The sequence below is a fragment of the Lissotriton helveticus genome, chromosome 3_1 (assembly GCF_964261635.1).
Source record: "Lissotriton helveticus chromosome 3_1, aLisHel1.1, whole genome shotgun sequence".
Classification (NCBI taxonomy): domain Eukaryota; kingdom Metazoa; phylum Chordata; class Amphibia; order Caudata; family Salamandridae; genus Lissotriton; species Lissotriton helveticus.
The window spans coordinates 1,134,251,425-1,134,272,440 of NC_136061.1; the positions used below are offsets into that span (position 1 = coordinate 1,134,251,425).

The window sequence follows — 21,016 nt, forward strand, 5'->3', positions numbered from 1 at the left end:
GGTCCAGTTGAAGGCATAGCGCAGAAACGTATAGACCGTCCGTATATGCACAAATACTGAAATAAATATTGACAAAGAATAACTGTCCAGACCGGACTTTCTTCATTGTGCCGTGGTAGCCTTGCTGCGTAAGGTGAAAGCGTTGGTGATTACTAAGATATATATATATACTCTTTAATTCTTGATCTTGGTGAAGAAATGGATTTTTTAGTCTCGGATCGTTTGCAGACATTGAGGCCTCGGACCAAACACCAACAAAAGGGGCCACAAAAGCAATTAAACAAGCCAGATGCAAAAAAGGAGGGGGGAGCGCAGGAAAAAGTGCAAAATCGCCCAAAAAATCAAAGCGACAGTATTGGCGCAAAAACAGATAAAAGACAACACTGTTATCAACCTATCCACCGTCACCCTAACCGAAGCAGAAAAACAACTTTTGAGCTTGGGTCTAACGTACTGTCCCGCATCTGATTTCAATTATACAAAAACCCGTGTTGATGTCTACCTGTTTATTAGAAAACTCAAAATCAAAAAATTCTTCAACATAAAGGATGGCCCAAATGAAAGAGAAAAAGAATTTTCAGGCAATAATAAAACTGTCAGTATACCCACGATATTGCCTGCTAAATACACCAAACCGTTATTGGCCCTACATCATTTGGCTTCTGATACCTCAATAACTCATGACGTAATATCTACTCAGGATGAGTTAAGAGCTGCATCTATTTCTCAAATAGGAGCGAACATCAGCCCTTTTAAACCAAAGTCTAAGTTCAATCCCACCATGCCTAGGGATTCGATTGACGTTTTCCAGGATGTGGTGATTGAGGACCTCAAACAATTACACCACAAAATCAAACACAAGAAACGTTACAAGAGTAAACATGAAAAAGATTACTTTTCTCTCATCAAAAGATTAGGAAATGACCACAACATCATTGTTACCTCTGCTGATAAGGGCGGCAATGTAGTCATTTGGCCCCAACAGGCCTACATTGAAGAAGCAAAGAAACAACTAAATGACTCAACTTGCTATTCTAAAACTAACATCAAGCAATTTAATGATGCTAAGGAAACTCTAAAAAAGTTACTTTTTAAATATGAGAGAGGGTATGATTTCCTCGCAAGAAATCGATTTTCTTCATGTGGAGTTTCCTATATTGCCTAAACTATATCTACTCCCTAAGATACATAAGCAGGTGACGCCCGTCCCCGGCCGACCCATTATCTCGGCCATTGGGGGGGTTGCAGAATATGTCACACAATACATCGATTATTTCTTGCAAGATCTAGTGAAAAGTTTACCTACTTATGTAAAAGACACGGGTGATTTCATTGCTAAAATGAATAACATTCCTTGGAGCGATGATCTATTAATGATTACTTTGGACATAGAATCGCTCTATACGAGCATAGAACACACTACTGGTCTCAAAGCACTTGATTTCTTTCCGGGCAAGAGACCTATGAACTGCTATTGTCACAACAAAGTATTGATAGAGTTGACCACCTGGTGTCTCAATAACAATTTCTTTTTATTTGGGAATGATATCTATGTGCAGAAACGTGGTGTTGCTATGGGGGCCTGCTTCTCTCCTAGCTCTGCGTGTTTACACGTTGGCTGGTGGGAGGAGCAGGTCCTCAGGCAGCAATATGCGACCATTTTTGATGAACATGTTTTGTTATGGTTTCGTTACATTGATGATGTTTTTGTTTTATGGCGTGGTGACTCTAGGAGTGCAGATACCTTTATTACAAATTTGAACGTTAATCAACAAAATTTAAAATTTACCAAATCCATCAGCAATTGTGAGGCAGAGTTTTTAGATGTTAAAATATTTGTCCACAATGGACACCTAGCCACTAAGCTACATAGAAAAAGCACAGCTGGCAATAGCATTCTTCACGCCAGCAGTGCACATCCGCGACATGTAGTTGACAACATTCCACTAGGTGAGCTACTTCGGATCAAACGTATATGTAGCACAGACAATGATCTTAAAATATGCACTCTAGAAGCTCTTGACAGATTTAGGCAGATGGGGTATCGTGAATCTGTTCTAAAATTGGCAGTACAAAAGGCCAATGGCAGAACCCGTGATTCCCTATTTGATCAAACACAGAACAAAGAACTAGATAATATCTCGGACCATAACATCGAAGTACCGAGATTTATAACTGCCTATAGCCGACAAATTAAATCGATTGTATCCAAAAGATGGTCGGTTTTAAAAACAGATTTGGTATTGAAACCTAGACTGCCGGATGGTTCTATTGTGACCTTTCGGAAGGGCCCTTCCCTTAGGACTCACATTTGCCATGACTTTCCTGAACTTAGGAAAAAATCTGAGTGGATGAAATCTCGTTTTGGTTTTAAACGCTGCACCTCCTGCCGAGCGTGCACATTTGGCAAAACAACTACTCAGTACTATACTCCTTTCAGTCCTGACCCAGTTAACATCAAGGGTCAGTACAATTGTAAATCTGAATTCCCCATCTATGTCCTGACATGCACATGTGGATTGAGGTATGTCGGCAGTACACGACAACCTGTGCATGTCAGGATTCTCCAGCACCTTCGTGCCATCGTAAACAATGATCCATCATATGCGGTGGCCAGGCATTTTAAAATCAATCACAAGAATGATTTACAATGCCTGACGTACTTTGTCATCGCCTCGGTGGATAAGCCACTTAGAGGCGGGGATAGAGACAAGATGCTCAGAAGACTTGAGACCCAATTCATTTTGGAACTAGATAGCAAATTTCCAAATGGGCTCAATACTACTGATGATTTGCACGTTTTCCTGTAAATTTCTTTATATATTATTATGGGTTAGTCTAAGCAGCAGCCGCACTACACCTTCACGGTTTAATTCTTTTCAGAATTTTTTCATTCATCACTTCCCCGTTTTCCCATCACATATGATTTCATGGTTGTCATCATACAAGTTTTCTTTCATTTTATTTTGGGTTACACTCTATTTCAGTTTTAGGACATAGCCATTGGGTACTATCTGTAAATTCCTAGTTTCTTTTATTCAATATCGGTCTTGTCACTATAATTCCATTTTTCTTTAGCGCGGAATATTTGACTATTGTATTTACCTGCATCACAAGTATCATTATTCATTGTTGCTATATTTTATTTAACTAAACACTTACCTTGTCTTTTTGGATGATATCCAATTGTTTACATACTGGCATTTTTTGCAGTAACTGCATTTTTCACTTTATTTCAACTATTTATATAGTTGTGATATTTGCACTATGCATTTGCACTTTACAATAACTTTAATAGAGTTATATTTGCACTATGCATTAGCACTTTATAAAATATTTATAAATTGCACTTGTATTGCTTATTTGCACATAGACAAGGTTCCATTTGCTATTTAGCATTGTGATATGATCTTTCCAATATAGCACTATCAGAATCGTATTTTTAGCATTATATGTATTTACAAAATCTGTTCAGCACTATTTAGTGTGTGGGCCACTTGTTGCAGGAGATTAGTTTTATTTCGTAAATAGATTAGTGATTTTTGTAAATAATGTGGATTTTAACCATTTTTTACATTAGTGATCATCAGACCGTGAATAACAATTTGTTTGGAAAACAGACTCCTTTAGTACTAAAAATGTAGTTTGTCCTTTATCTCTAGCATCACATGGTGTAGATTCAAAAAAAGAGAAAAAAAAATGTTAATTGAGAAAGAAAAAAACTGTGAAGCACTGGTTATTTAAACGTGGTTGTTCTTACTGACTGTCTGTGAGCAAGGGCGGATGCCCGAAACGCGTCAGATTCGTTAAGCTCAACTTTGGAATAAAAATCTGTGCCTTTATCTATATTGGATTTGTGTGGTTTTTCTTGGTCGCTGGTATACGGAGCCTTTGGAGAGCTACAGCTGCTGCATATATATATATATATATATATATATATATATATATATATATATATATATATATATATATATATATGTATGTATGTGTGTGTATATATATATATATATATATATATATATATATATATATATATATATATATATATATATATTAATGAATGTATTACCTACTGGCGAAAGCCAGTAGGTATATATAGTTAGGATTTTTTTCCTATGGGATTTTTGAAAATTCTATGTCGAATAACTTTGGCGTTTGAGGACAGAAGTGGCTGAAATTTTCAGAAAAATGGAACATTTTGTTTCTGAGCAGCCCCTGAAAATTTGGGGGGGTTTCGTCAAGGGGGGGCCGAGAAAAAAGGGGGGTCCCAAAACGTGTTTTTCCCATGCAATTTTCCATAGGGCGGTTGGCCTCACTTTTAGCCTGAACGGCTGAATGGATTTACACCAAACTTGGCAAAATTGTAGGGACTGGTAGCCCGATGTGCCTTTGCTATGTCTCAAGATATAGGCTCCAGTGGTTTTTACGAAAATTAACTTTGAAAAATATATATTGGGCTACATTGGGCTATATATATGTTGGAGCCCAAATGTAGCCCAATGTAGCCCAAAGATGGCCACCAGAGACAAAAAAAACAAATGTAGCCCAAATATCAGCCAGATGTAGCCCAACTATAGCCCAATGGCAGAATGTCCCAGAGTGTTCTAAAGAACAACTAGAGTGCTAACAGTCCTACTTATTACAAAGGTATGGCACACCTGAAGCCATCTTGATTGGAATAAAGTGGTAACTCTTAAAACATTTAATTTAAAAAGGAACAAAATGAGGGGGTTCATTTTGCCATAGAAAGTATGATTAGCGAATATATGATGAAATCCCGCATACCATCAGTCCGCAAAAAAAATCCCGCATGTACTATTAGGCTGCAAATTAAAATAACGAAAACTTTTAGAACGAATATGCCTTTAGCATACACTAAACAACTAAACTACCCTAAACCCTAATACACTACCCCCAGCATGACCCTACACTACACAAACAGTACAACACTACCCTAAACCCTAAAACACTACCCCCAGCATGACCCTACACTACACAAACACTACAACACTACCCTAAACCCTAAAACACTACCCCCAGCATGACCCTACACTACGCAAACACTACAACACTACCCAAAACCCTAAAACACTACACCCCAGCATGACCCTACACTACGCAAACACTACAACACTACCCTAAACCCTAAAACACTACCCCCAGCATGACCCTACACTACACAAACACTACAACACAACCCTAAACCCTAAAACACTAGCCCCAGCATGACCCTACACTACGCAAACACTACAACACAACCCTAAACCCTAAAACACTACCCCCAGCATGACCCTACACTACGCAAACACTACAACACTACCCTAAACTCTAAAACACTACCCCCAGCATGACCCTACACTACGCAAACACTACAACACTACCCAAAATCCTAAAACACTACACCCCAGCATGACCCTACACTACGCAAACACTACAACACTACCCTAAACCCTAAAACACTACCCCCAGCATGACCCTACACTACGCAAACATTACAACACTACCCAAAACCCTAAAACACTACACCCCAGCATGACCCTACACTACGCAAACACTACAACACTACCCAAAACCCTAAAACACTACACCCCAGCATGACCCTACACTACGCAAACACTACAACACTACCCAAAACCCTAAAACACTACCCCCAGCATGACCCTACACTACGCAAACACTACAACACTACCCTAAACCCTAAAACACTACGCCCAGCATGACCCTACACTACGCAAACACTACAACACTACCCAAAACCCTAAAACACTACCCCCAGCATGACCCTACACTACGCAAACACTACAACACTATCCTAAACCCTAAAACACTACGCCCAGCATGACCCTACACTACGCAAACACTACAACACTACCCTAAACCCTAAAACACTAGCCCCAGCATGACCCTACACTACGCAAACACTACAACACAACCCTAAACCCTAAAACACTACCCCCATCATGACCCTACACTACGCAAACACTACAACACTACCCTAAACCCTAAAACACTACCCCCAGCATGACCCTACACTACGCAAACACTACAACACAACCCTAAACCCTAAAACACTACCCCTAGCATGACCCTACACTAAACAACCACCACAACTCTACACTAACACAACACTACACTATACTACACAATCACTAACCCACGAAAAAATTAACACAAACCCACTTACCTCTCTCGTCATCGTGGTTTTCACAACGCAAATGCATTTACCATACATGCCTTTAAAACGTAATTCTTTGTAAAGGCATGCGTGATAAATGCACATGCGTTTTGAAAAAATGCGGGATAATGGTATGCGAGGTCAATGACCTTGCGGGATAATGGTATGCGGACTGAAAGTCTGCGGGATAAAAAATGCGGGAAAATGGCTGCAAACCATGATTAGCAGCAGACTTCCCTGGTGAGCACTAGCTTTACTACAGTGATCTAATGAGCAACTAGAGTGCTAACATTCAGAATTTATGGCAAATGTGTAACACATCTGAATGCCTTCTTGATAGAACCAAAGTAAACAAGCATTGAAAATGCAATAGATCTCGCCCTCGTTTAAGTTAAAGCCATTCTGTTTGTAATGAGGTGGCTTTTTAGCTTTGCTTTTATTAGTGTTTTTAAAACTTTCATGTAAATAACATGCATATGTATGCATATATGTATATGTATGCATGCATTTATATTTATATAGATATGCAGAATATATATGTTTATATATGTATATTACCTACTGGCGATAGCCAGTGGGTATATATAGTTAGGATTTTTTCTCTATGGGATTTCTGAAAATTCTATGTCTAATAACTTTGGCGTTTGTGGACGGAATTGGCAGAAATATTCAGGAAAATGGCACATTTTGTTTCTGAGCAGGCCCTGAAAATTTGGGGGGGTTTCGTCAAGGGGGGGGGCCGAGAAAAAAGGGGGGTCCCAAAACGCGTTTTTCCCATTCATTTTTCCATAGGGCGGTTGGACTCACTTTTAGCTTGAACGGCTGAATAGATTTACATGAAACTTGGCAAAATTGTAGATATGGTTTGCCCGACGTGCCTTTGCTATGTCTCAATATATGTACTCCAGTGGATTTTGAGAAATTAACGTTTAAAAAAATATATATATCTGTGACAGCGCTCCGGTTAGCGCCCCGGTTCGCGTACCTGACACGTAACGGAACTTCGCGAAGCTGATTGGCTCTCCGGTGTCTGTCAACATTCTAAACAGTCCGGAGCGGCCGCCATCTTGTCTCTCGGTACGATCGAGGGACAAGATGTGGTGAAAAACGAAGGGGGAAATGAAGGAAAGGGGGCAAGGTAGACCACTCCTGACCCCCTAGGATTGATGAGGGGGATATTAAAGTGCCCCGCGGGGCAAAAAAAAAAATTTGCGATTTTACGCCGTAGAGGCGCGTCCCGGTACGCGAACCGGGCAGCTCACCGGGCAGCTAACCGGCAGCGTAGCTGTCAACATTGTAAACAGTCCGGAGCGGCCGCCATCTTGTCTCTCGGTAGGTTCGAGAGACAAGATGTGGTGAAAAAAGAAGGGGGAAATGAAGGAAAGGGGGCAAGGTAAACCCCTCCTGACCCCCTAGGATTGATGAGGGGGATATTAAAGTCCCCCGCGATTTTTCGCGGTAGAGGCGCTTCCCGGTACGCGAACCGGGCAGCTAACCGGCAGCGTAACGGGAGTCCGCCATCTTGTGTTTTTGGAGCGTCCGGTTCGCGTACCGGGTAGCGTCCCGGTAAGCGTAACAAGGGGAAAACCAAGAGAAACAGTAAAAAAAAAATTAAGGGAATAGATTTCCAGCAAACTTGGCAAAATTGTAGGGACTGTTTGTTTGATGTGCCTTTGCAAGGCCTCAAGATATGTGCACGTGTGGATTTTGTCTAATTAAGGTTAAAAAAAATATATATATATCTGTAAGCGTGCTCCGGCACGCTTACGTTACGGGTTTTGTTTGCGCTGCAGAGCCGATACGTCACGGTTATGCGACGCGTCATGAGGCGTCTCACGTGGCTACGTGATACGTCACGTAATAAAGAATATATTTTACAGCTATAGATATTAGCTTTTAAAAAACCAATGAAATTCACTGAAAAAACCATAGGTTATAGACCATATATAGTTAGCTGGACATTTTATTGACATAAAACCAATGAAATTCCATATATAGTTAGTTTCACTAACTATATATCGCGCACCCGCAATCCACTGCTGATGATGTCACATATTACATCATTCATGACATGGTCAGTGACATCACTGATGACATCACTGATGACATCTCAAATGACATCACTGATGACATCATGACACACTAATACCAGTTACTACATACGCACTCACTGATTCCTACGTCTACACACACATTCACTCATTCACCCATACAATCACTCATACATACAGTGACTCATTATTACAACACTATCATATGCACTCATACACCTATGCAGACACTCACACACTGCCACTCATCCATGGAGTTACTCACACACCTAGTCAGTCCTGTAAAGAATCAATCACACTTCCATTTCCTCATCTATACAGTTAAACACAGAACACCATACTTCAGTGACATCACTGATGACATCACTGATGACATCTCAAATGACATCACTGATGACATCTCAAATGACATCACTGATGACATCATGACACACCAATACCAGTTACTACATACGCACTCACTGATTCCTACGTCTACACACACATTCACTCATTCACCCATACAATCACTCATACATACAGTCACTCATTATTACAACACTATCATATGCACTCATACACCTAGTCAGTCCTGTGAAGAATCAATCACACTTCGATTTCCTCATCTATACAGTTAAACACAGAACACCATACTTTTCACACATATACTAACACATACTTACTCTCTTATACAATCACTGATACAAGTACACATTGATATGCACAGTCACACACCTCCCAGCCAGCCACACACACACTCAGTCTTCCATACATCCACTCATTCTTCAATATGTAAAACATATTTAAACTTTACAAAAACACACAGACACTAGATGATGTCATCGATGATGTCATTTGAGATGTCATCAGTGATGTCATCAGTGATGTCATTTGAGATGTCATCAGTGATGTCATCAGTGATGTCACTGACCATGTCATGAATGATGTAATATGTGACATCATCAGCAGTGGATTGCGGGTGCGCGATATATAGTTAGTGCAACTAACTATATATGGAATTTCATTGGTTTTATGTCAATAAAATGTCCAGCTAACTATATATGGTCTCTAACCTATGGTTTTTTCAGTGAATTTTCAAGGTTTTGTAAATGCAAATTCCTAACTATATATGGTCTATAACCTATGGTTTTTTCAGTGAATATATATATATATATATATATATATATATATATATATATATATATATATATATATATATATATATTCATCTCTGAGTAAAAGGAAATCTGTCTAATTTGAACGCCAACTGCCGCTTTGAATTTAACTTGTGGGCATTAGTCCTTTTTCAGTGTTCTGAATTACATATTTAAAAGCTGACAGTCCCACCATTTAAGTACCTGCATATGATTAAGAATCATTGGAGTTGAAACGCGTTACGCTTGTCCTGCCTCAAATAAATGACTGAAACGAGCATAGTTGGTGTGACCTGTCTCACGTTGTGGAGAAGCGCGTGTGTTTTGTGGCATTAATGAGGTGTCTGACACACCTATGAACGGGCCCGGACCCGAGAGAATGAGGCTCTCCTTTTGTCAGGATTTTGTTTGTTGTATCGGATCCAAATTGGAGAGCCCACCGGCTGAAATACTGAGCGTCGACAAAGGATGGCTGGAAGGTGTAAAAGTGGCTCTGTATATACTGGACCAAAGTAAGGTACAGTGTGCACAGAGTCCACAGTCCCCAGAGGTTTGGCAGAGGTTAAAGTTAGATATAACCTTACTCTCTAAAGTGGTAGCTTGGTCGAGCAGTAAGGCAGTATCAGAGGACAGTGTAAAGCATTTGTTGTACACACTCGGCCAGCAAATGGTCTCACACACTAAAGAACTGAACTCTAGGCCAATGGTTTGTATAAAAAATATATAGTTATTTTATTTCAGAACCAACAACAGGTATCAAAATCTACTTTCTCAGAATGAGTTACTTAAGTTAAACACTTTTCCAATAGGCAATAGACTTGTGAGTACAATAGTTGTTGCAATAGGCACCACAATTTCAAACACGATGTGACATTGAGCTCAATGGGAATTTCTAGTTAAATGCAATTAATTACTTTATGGACTACTTTTCTAACAGGACTGGATTCTAGATTCAGTCCTAGGAAATCTCCTGTAAACAGTTGAGTAAAAGCGATTTGGTTACAGTTGTGATTTTTTTAAGGAATATTATTGTATTTCAAAAGTTGACACTTGGAAAGTTTTTCACATAGAATCACCAATGTTAACCTAAGGGAGGCAATTCACTTAGCAGGTAAGTAGTGTTATCGTTACTTTTTCTTACTCCGTGTTGGAACCTGGATCCAGCACTGGTGCATCTCCTGTGAACAATTGATGGAATGAGTTTGTCATACAGGCGATTTTTAGCTAATATTTGTAAGTTTCAAAAATCGACACTTAGAAACTTTTTCAGCCAAAACCAGGCAATGTTATCCTATGGAAGAAAATTCAAGTTACTGGTAAGTACAGTTATAATTACTTTTCAGGGTCAGTGATGGGCACCAAGATCCAGCACTGGGCTCTCTCCTGATAACAGATGAGTATTTTCGTTTTGGTGATTCGGCTGATTTTAGATGAATATTTTAAAGTTTCAAAACTCAACACTTGGAAAAATTTCCGAGTGAAACCAGTCCATGTTACCCTATGGAAACAAATTGAGTTATCGGCTTTTGGGTAAGTACTCGACTGGCACAGTTAAGGTTCTGGGCATAGACTCCGGGGTCTCCTAGGGTCAGGTAGTTACAGTTGTTACACCCTCAGCGGCACAGGGGCAGCCAGGTGCAGAGAGAGTTAGGCCCAATGTAGCCTCTGGGCGGCAGGGGGCCTTTGGTTGGTGGCTGCTGGCAAGCAAGCCAGGCGGCTGTGGGAGCTGGGCTCCTGGTCACTTGCTCAGGGCAAGTGGGGAAGTAGATTAGGACTGAGGTTGCACTCCCAGGGGCACTCGGGTGGCAGGGTGCAGGGTACTTTTGAGACCTCAGGCGCTCAATGTTTTTCAATGGGAAAGCTGGAAGTTGAACAAAGGCTGCAGGCTCGGGGACGGAGATTCTTCAGGTGCGACCACCACTTCGAGAGGTAAGTTGGGATCTTGGAGGATAGGTAGACCCCCAGGAGTTGGGCACAGGGGTCAGTGGGGCGCCGGGTGCAGGGGTGTCTTTTGACGTCAAGAAATCTTACTCTCAACTGGTCGAGGTTGGAAGGGTCCTTTGTTGTGAGGCTGCAGGCGTCGTCAAGAGCATCAAGGAGGGTCCTTGGGCACTGGATTTGTGGTCACAATCGCCAGGGGGGACGTCCTCGTGGTCTTTGTCCACTAAGGCACAGGCTGGGCTCGGTGGGTGCAGTGTGTGCTGGGTTCGCGGTTCCTGGCTGGCACCAGGGATGTTGCTTGTTTGAGCAGAACCACTGCTCCTGGGAGTCCCAGTCTTTGTAGAGCCACAAGGCAGTCAGGTCCTCTGGGGTTTTTGAGGTTGCTCACCACTGGAGATGCCAGGGTTTAGCTGGTTCGAGGGTCGACAGGCCTGTAGGGCTGGGGCCAAGTCAGTTGGTGTCGTCCTCTACTTAGCAGCTGCACGGCAGGTCTTCTTGTTTCTTGATCTTCTTGTTTGTTTCGGAATCGGGATCTGATGAAGGAAGGTTCAGGGTGCCCCAATACTAAATTTAGGGGCGTTACAGGTAGGGTAAGGGCAGGGACCAATGGGTCCCTGTCCTGGGGTGAGTACACCCCCTACCCTGCTCCTCTCCTGTGGGAGGGGGGCAGGAGCCTATCTCCGATTGGGCAGGGCTCCCCATCCTCAAGATGGCGGTAGTTCGGAGATGTGCTTCACCTCGCCTCTCCCACCTGAGTGCTGGGGTTGGCAGAGGCTGGCACACCCCCTTTCCTCACTTAGGGTTTCCCACCTACCTTCCCGCCAGAGTGGGGGTCAGAACCAGTGGGGGCCAGTAGCTGAGTACAGCAATTGGCCTGGGAAAGCTCACAAAAGGCGGCATGCCTTTGAAGCTTCCCCTGCCCGTCCTGGAGGAGGAGGCTTGGCACCTCGTCCCAGGATCAGCATTGTTTCAGGCCCTCAAGAGCAGCCAGCTCTCGACCCCGGGGTCCAGAAACATGTCTGATGGTGGCAGCCTCAGTAGCAACGCAGTCAGGACACTGGGAGTCGGTCAGGTTTCAGTGGGCATCTCTAAGATGTACTCTGTAGTGCATTTTACATTAAATCCCACACTGGCATCAGTGGGTGTAATGTCTTCATTGTAGCCATTATGGTGCTGTGGAGTACGTAATGACAACCTCCCAGCACCATATACTCTTAATGGCATTACTGCACTTACAGTGCCCAGGAATGTCCCTGGGTACTGTAGGGGCACAGGGCTCATGCACCTGTGCCCACACCACTGGCATAGTGCTCCCAGCTAGAAGGGTGACTGAGGTAAGTCAGGGCAGTGTGTTTGTGGGCTTGGCACACAGGAATGTGTGCCATGTTGACTCTGTTTAGTTCTGCACAAAGACACTCAGTCTGCAAAGGCAGTGTGTGTGTGTCAGGGTACAGGGCCCCTAAGGGTGGCACAATAAGTGCTGCAGCCCTTAGGGGTCTTCTCTGGTCAGAGTGCCCTGGGTACCTAGGGTACCATTTACTAGGGGCCTACCTGTGGCCAGAGATGCCAATTGTGTTTAGGCTTCAACACAGGTTTAGGGAGGGAACACAGTACCTGACTGGCAGGAACCCAGGGTGCACTCAGTCAAAGTACATCAGCAACTCAGCAAAAAGTGGGGGCATACCATGCAAGAAAGATGACACTTTCTCACAGAAGGGCCCCGTGAGAGGCCCTCCCCAACTTGGGAGATGACCACTGTAACAGCCAGGGTTTACAAACAGGCAGTTCCCTGCGCACTTCGTGCTATAGAGCATCTGTTTTGAAGGCAAATAACTAGCCGGATGAAAATCTGTGGTAGTGGAATTGACTTGTGTGACATTGTGACCCTTTGATATGACCAAAAAAAGGAACTATTCTTTCAATGGCGTAATGTATACATTGGGTGCACCTAGGAAACAAGTTTCAAGTTTTGCCAAAATCGGCATTGAATTACAGAGTGGGTGAAAAGCGACAGGAAATGTGCATTGTGGACATTGTAGGAGGAGTGACTACATAACGAAAGAATGTAACATGAATTATGCAGAGATGAGAATCAATGATTGTGAAAATACTTCATTTTCGAGGCATTTAACCTGAATGTAATAATGGAAAATGTGTACTTGTTCATCTCTGAGTAAAAGGAAATCTGTCTAATTTGAACGCCAACGGCCGCTTTGAATTTAACTTGTGGGCATTAGTCCTTTTTCAATTTTCAAAGTTAGGTATTTAAAAGCTGACAATCCCACCGTTTAAGTGCCTGCATATGACTAAGACTCATTTGAGTTGAAACGTGTTATGCTTGTCCTGCCTCAAATAAATGACTGAAACAAGCACAGTTGGTGTGGCCTGTCTCACTTTGCGGAGAAGCGCATGTGTATTGTGATATATATTTACCGACTGAAGAAGGAGGAGCTTCACGCGCATCCAAGATGGCCGCGTGAGCTTAGGGCTCCAGAGACCCTCATAGCCCCCAAATATATCCTGTTGTTTATCCTGTTTACTGTGGAGTGCTTCTTGCAGCGGAACCGAAGGAGTATCGGATACTGAAAACCGCGTCCCGGAAACCAGAGTTGGAGAATCGGAAAGTTTGAGGCCTGATTCTCTCGGATGTCCGTGCTTGAGTTGGCACTGCCCGAGTTGTAATGCGACAACAACGGCTCTGAGTACCGGAAGTGACTGGCCCGGCCTTGCAACTTCATTTGGGTTCACTTTTGATTTCGCCTGGAACTCTCGGCGACCCCGCTGGGGTCCACTCCAGATCATCAGAGACCCTGGTCGGCGACAGTGGGCCATGTTATGAGGACACTTCAACAGAGGGCAGATCTGAGGAATCGAAATCGAGGATTTTGGCAGTGTCGTGACAGTGGGGGTGCCGCGGCCTAGGCTTCTTGCCGATTAATGGAGAGTACGGAACTACAGATGGCTAGCAGTCTATCCTAAAGAGTCGGAAGCTAGGGGCTCGATATTGGGCCAATTACAACGACTATTGAGCACTGCCGCCCCGAACTGGACGTCGAAAATAGGATTGTCTCAAAATGGCAACCAAGCCGGAGGGAGATAAACGACAATCGAAATCCGTTAGAGGGGGAAGGTATACCCAATCTAACAACATGGACCGGTATGCGCAAACCAAAGGGTCGCCTAGTGGGCTGGGAAAGAAACAAGGAGTAAAAGAAACCTCTGTCCTGGAAGCGGAGCCGACGTTACAAGACGTGATGGTCGCCATTGAGGGTATCAAGTCCTCTCTCGGACAGAAGATGGAGACCCTGGCTCATAAATTGGACACTGTGTCTATTGAGGTAAAGTTGATGCGGACAGACCTCACGAAGACGATTGAGAAAGTGAAATCACTGGACATTAAGACTGCTAGTCTTACGAATGATGTGACAGAATTACAGTCGGAAGTTCGGACTCTGACGGCCTCAAATGACCTGGCTATCCGTAGACTGGAGGATTTTGAAGGGCGGGCCCAGAGGAACAACGTACGTATCATTGGAGTGCCGGAAAAGGCGGAGGGGCAGGCTTCGGACTCAATCATCTTGGGCCCAAAGGCCTGAGCAATTTCTTTACTGTCGAGAGAGCGCACAGAATTCCCGGAGGTAGACCGCGTGTCGGTGCCCCGCCCCGACCTTTGATAGCGAGAATATTCAATTTTAGGGACAGAGATGCGATCCTCCAAGCCTCCAGATCTGGGGGCCCTTTGTAGTACGAAAACAAGTCCATCAGTTTTTTTTCGGACTTCACGCAGGCAGTCCAGAAGCAGAGAATGAGTTTTATGGGGGTTAAACGGAAGCTCCGTGATAAGGGACTCAAGCACGCCATGATGTACCCGGCCAAGCTGAGAATTGAACATGACGAGAGAGTTTACTTTCTTTGACAAGCTGGAGATCGCAGCGGACTGGTTGGACAATTTAACTGCTCAGCTAGAACCCCAGAGACAGAGCGGAAATGAAGGAGGGGGCTCGCAAGAATGAGAATAAGTACTGTTACCATGGGAACTGGGGAAAGTTAGGGAACGGACTATTGTGGTACTCTTTCCGATAAAATGTTTTAACACAGTAACTATGGGGGGTCGGTGGGTCTCTTTCCTCCTCATATTTAGCTTTTTTGTAGTTTAGTTTAGATGTGGGGGCGACAGGCACACTGCAAGTTGGGGAGGCTTGATAGTCGTAAGCAGGGGTGCAGGGTGGGGGGGTAGTGTAACGGGAAGATTGGTGGGGTGGTGGGGAGGGGTGTTCCTTTTTTGTTTTGTTTTTGTGTTTTTTGTGTTTTTGCAAGGCATTGTATTCCAAGATTGCTTATTGATGGTGCGGGGATTGGAGGAGGGTTGGGCCCTTTTTATGTTCCGTGATGGGGTGGTAGGGGGTTACGAGTATTGAGTTGGAATGTGAATGGGTTGGGGGATAAAATCAAGCGCAGTGTGGTCCTACAATTTCTCAAAAGACACTCCCCGGATGTAGTACTACTTCAGGAAAGTAGGGAATGCATGTAAGGCGATGCATAGAAAAGGCTATCGGCTGGTAGCGCATGCTGGATTTACTTCGGGGTCCCGGGGAGTTGGGATCCTCTTTAGAAATTCTCTCCCATTTGTAGTTGACTCCGTTGTTGCAGATGAGGGGTCGGTATATAGCGGTGTCAGGACGTTGGGAGGGATATAATCTCTCCTTGATCTTGATTTATGTCCCCCTGGGTCTGCAAACCACTACCTAAACTGAATTTGGGAAGATTGTTTTAGACCTTCCTAGGGGGTTGTTGATTCTGGGTGGGGATTTTAATGCTGTAGTCCCCGGCACCATGGACAGGTCTCCGCCCCGTGATGCGGGACGGGCACAAAGATGGCTTCCTGACTTTCTGGAGGCTCTGGGTCTGGTGGATAGCTGGAGATTTTTTCATCCTAATCAGCGACAGTATACCTTCCACTCCAGTGCTCATGGTAGTCTCTCTCGAATCGATTATGGTCTAATACCGGCCGCCCAGGCGTCGTATATTACTGAAATAAAGCATCTGGTTAGAGGCATTTCGGATCACTCGCCGCTCTAGATCAGATTTGAAATGACCTTAGGTTCAAGTGGTAGAATCGCCCCCATTAATCCCTGGTACTTGTGTAATCCTAAGATTCGCAAGGAATTGTTAAAAGCGTTGGAACATTATTTTCAGGAAAATGAGGGTTCGGTTTCCTCGTCAATCTCACTGTGGGAGGCCTTCAAGACCGTGATTAGGGGTCAAGCCTTGTCCCTGATCACGGGAGTCAAAAAACAGAAAGAGGAAGAAGTGGTGAGAGTTGAATCGGAAATAGCAAACATTGAAAAGGAAATAGAACAGGAGGTGACCCGTGCTAGATTGCATGTTTTGCAACTTAAGCAGCTTGAGTACAGGACGCTAGTCACGGATAGTGCAAGAGCCCTAAGCCGAGAACAACAAGGGCGTCTATATGATGTGGGGGACAAGACCGGTAAACTGATTGCTTGGTTGGATAAGAAGGATAGAGTGGACCGGGTGGTTCCCGAGATCGTGACAAAGGAGGGGACTTATATAAATGACCCACAAGGGATAGTGGATAGTTTTGCTGATTATTTTCGTAACGTTTACACTTCCGTCTCAGATAGGCCGGAGGAAGATTCGTGCCTATTACTGAGGGATATTCAACTTCCAAGTTTGACTGAGGAGGATCGAGACCTCATGGATAGTAAGCTTACCGCGGATGAGATTGCCTTGGCGGTGCGCTCATTGAATTCTGGGAAAGCAATGGGTCCCAATGGTCTCCCGATAGAGTTGTATAAGCTTAGACCGGACAAGATTGCCCCCTATTTGAGAGATACGTTTTTGGAAGCTCGAGAATGTGGGGTGTTGCCCCAAGACCAGAGAGTGGCCTCGATAGTGGTGATACCTAAGGAGGGGAAGCAGAGATCCAGTTGCGCTTCGTACAGGCCGATCTCATTGCTGAATTCGGAACCCAAGATATTGGGTAAAGTGTTGTCTAATAGGTTGATCAAGGTCATTGGTGAACTAGTACATCCCGACCAATCTGGATTTATTCCGCATAGAAATACGGCTTTGAACCTAAGGCGGTTACACGGGGCTCTAGCCAGGGTGCATACCTTGCGGGAACCGGCCGTGGTGGCGTCGCTAGAGGCGACGATGGCCTTTGATACGGTGGAATGGCCATATCTGTGGGCTGTTTTGGCAAAATTTGGTTTTGGTCCTGAGTTCATTAGCTGGGTGCGTCTATTATACACCGAGCCTCTTGCGCAGGTTGTTGTGAACAATCGTGTCTCTGCGCCATTTTGTCTTGGGCGGGGCACTAGACAGGGGTGCCCGCTCTCTCCCCTTTTGTTCTCGCTGGCTCTTGAGCCTCTTGCGGCTTGGATCCGTTGGGAGCCCTCGATCAAGGGTATTCGTTGGTCCCCGCAGTTTGAAGATCGGATCTCTTTATATGCTGACGATATATTACTTTATTTGACTTCTCGCAGGAAATCTCTTAACGTTGTTTGTGATGTCTTGGCCTCTTATGGTAGAAATTCAGGATTGATAATAAACTGGGCAAAATCCTATCTTTATGTATTGTGTGGTGACGCCCCCCTCCTGCCTCGTAATTGTCCTATTCAGATCGCTGAGGAAGGGTTCAAATATCTCTGGATTTATATCTCAATGGATCCCACAATTCGATATGACAACCTTCTTCCTTCCCTGGGTCGGCTGAAAAGTGACGTAGCTGGCTGGAAGAAACTTCCGCTGTCGCTGCTAGGACGGGCGGCCCTTTTTAAAATGTCCCTACCCCGTTTTCTTTATGCCCTCCAGAACACTTTGGATGTGGTACCAGCTAGTTATTTTCGAGAAGTGGAGGGAATGCAGCATAGCCTAGTCTGGGAAGGCAGACCGCGCATAGCGTTAGCTAAGTTAACGCTCTCATGGTACGATGGAGGAATTGCCCTACCTGATATTAAGAGATACTATTGGGCATCACAGTTGGGAGCTATAAATCATGGTACTTACGGGTCCAATACTGATCCGGGTTATGCAATGGATAGATGGCTGCTCCCTGGTGGTAATTATAGCAGAGCGCTGTATACCAGATCTATAGAGAAAAGTTTGACGTGCCGACTAGAGTGGTGGTACGTATATGGCATGATGTTACTTGTTCATTGGGATGGAAAAACCGTCTGACTTTGGCTACCCCATTATTCGGATCGGATAGGTTGGGCAGGTTATGGAATACGAAGGGTTTTAACAAATGGGACTTGATAGGGATTACCTCCGTGGGCGATGTTTGGGCGAAAGGCAGAGTTAATTTGTTTGCTGAATTACAAACTGAATATGAGCTGAGTGGGACGGAGTATTTTCGCTATGCGCAAGTGAGGCATGCCTTGAGGTCGGTATTCCCCAAGGGTGAAAAGATACCAGAGGCGTCCCCATTGGAAGACCGAATACTGGATGGGCATGTGCCTGATAGGACCATTTCTCTCATTTATAAAAAAATCTATAAATTACAGAGCGGATATTTTAGCAGATTTAAGGGACAAGTGGACGCAGGAGGGTATTGAAATTGACGAAGATTGGCAGTCTTCAGTTTCTTCCCCTAAGGAAGTTGCGATTCCGGCGAGATTGAGGCTCGTACAGTTGAAAATACTGCATAGGGTTTATGTCACGGGTCCACGTCTGATTAGAATGGGTCTAACGGAGGAAGGCTTGTGTAAGCGCCCCCTTGACGCGGTATTTAAAGCGCTGATTACAAGCGACTTTAAACTTCGATCGCGCACTCCTGAGGCGGAAGCCGGGAGATTTTTAAAAAAACTTGTTTTCACTGTTGTGTCACCTAATTATTGTGTTTTTTAACTTCACTAAGCGCCAGCAAGCGCCAGGGCACTCACCTTCATCTGCAAATACAGCGAGCAGCTGATCTAGCGCTCACTCGCTGTCTGTAACATTTCCCTGACAGAAAACGCCAAGCCGGCGAGAAGTCAGGCCACGCCCTCTGAAGGCCACGCCCCCTTGACCCCTACATCATGTGCTACCACCGGAAGCGCAGCGGACGAGCGCAGCGGGAGCGCCTAAGGCAAGCCCGTCTGCGCCCGTCCGCGCCAGACCGAGCCTAGAGCCCACACCCCTGGCCGGGTTGGAACCACCACGACTCATATACTCTCAAGAAACTCTGCGCCTTCTCAGAGAACCGTTAAACTCTAGATGTAACGGACCTATCACCCCGGAACAGGTGCCTCTCAGGTGCCCCAACTGCTCCTACAGGGCTTTACCCGTAGCCCATTCGGAACCTGCTTGCCTGGAGATGGCCCTGCTGAATTGCAGGTCACTCCCTAAACACCACACGGAAATTAACCTGCTATTAACAGAATCAGACATAGACGTTCTGTTTCTAACAGAAACGTGGCTGTCCGAGAGGTCCGACCCAGACATCATCCAAGCACTACCTCCTGGGTACTTCATTAAAACCCTTAACAGACCGACGGGCACGGGAGGAGGCATCGCGATTATCTATCGCGACAAACTCGCATGTCAATTCAAAGATAGCCCCATTCTTGATAGCAAAAATGTCCTTTTCTCTCTACACCTTCCACCATCTACCACGCTAACTGGGGTACTAATCTACCGTCCGCCAGGACAGGTAGGACGTTTCATAAACTCTCTCATGGATGCCGTCTCCTCGTTGGCTTGCGGGACTCCAAATTTCACTATCCTTGGGGATCTAATTCTCCACTTCGATGATCAAGGCAATAAACCTGCCACTGACTTAAAAACTGATCTAAATTCCCTAAATCTACAACTACTCAGCAATGATCCCACCCACACGAAAGGTCACCTACTGGATCCCATCTTCTCTAACCTTTCCAAACTCTCTGTTCAATCCCCTCTCCCTATCCCCTGGTCTGACCACTTCTTGGTCCCTTTCAAATTCCAACTACCAGGGAAGATTGCGGACACTCGCCGCCCCCGAGCCCCGTCACGCCCATGGAAAAAACTTGATACCATCCTATGGGAACACTCTCTGTCCTCCACCCTACCTACAATCGACCCCGACCCATCCAAAGCCGAAATTCAATTACATAAATGGATTAGCGGCTCTCTCGATACAGTCCTGCCACTCAAAGCCCTCCCTTCCAATAGGAAGTCATCCAAACTACCGTGGTTCACTGATGAACTACGTGAATTAAGGCGGAAAGGCAAAAGGCTGGAACGCCAATGAAGAAAGCACTGGTTCACAGAAGACAGAAGTGGATACAAGGCTCATATGAGGCTCTATAAAATGCATTAAAAACGGCACAGGCCTCCTACTTTGAGGATCAAATAGCAGCCGCGACCAACTCCGCAAAAGAGACCTATCGGATAGTTAAACTCCTCTCCAAAATACAGGAATCCCCACCATCACCTGACCTGGATGGCACAAAATGCAACCAAATGGCTGAATTCTTTTCGAAAAAAATCGAAAAAATTCTGAACTCTCTCCCGGCAGCGCCAATTGCACTAAGAGACCCTTACCATCTGGCCTCCCAAGATACCCCGAGGCTGCTTTCCTTCCCCCAAATCACCACAGAAACGTTTCACAACGTCCTGCACAAAGTCAAAAGCGGCGCCCCATCGGATCCAGCCCCGATTAGTAAACTGAAGCAAGTGGCTTCCACCATTGCCACCCCCTTCACCAACTTGATTAATGCCTCTTTCAAAAA

The 21,016-nt window shown here is 44.6% G+C and overlaps 1 protein-coding gene across 4 annotated transcripts in view; it reads left to right on the forward strand.

The window, feature by feature from the left end:
• PRPF40A (pre-mRNA processing factor 40A) overlaps positions 1 to 21,016 on the forward strand; it is an 879,874-nt gene that overhangs the window by 292,962 nt on the left and 565,896 nt on the right. The gene's annotated exons all lie outside the window — the stretch shown is intronic.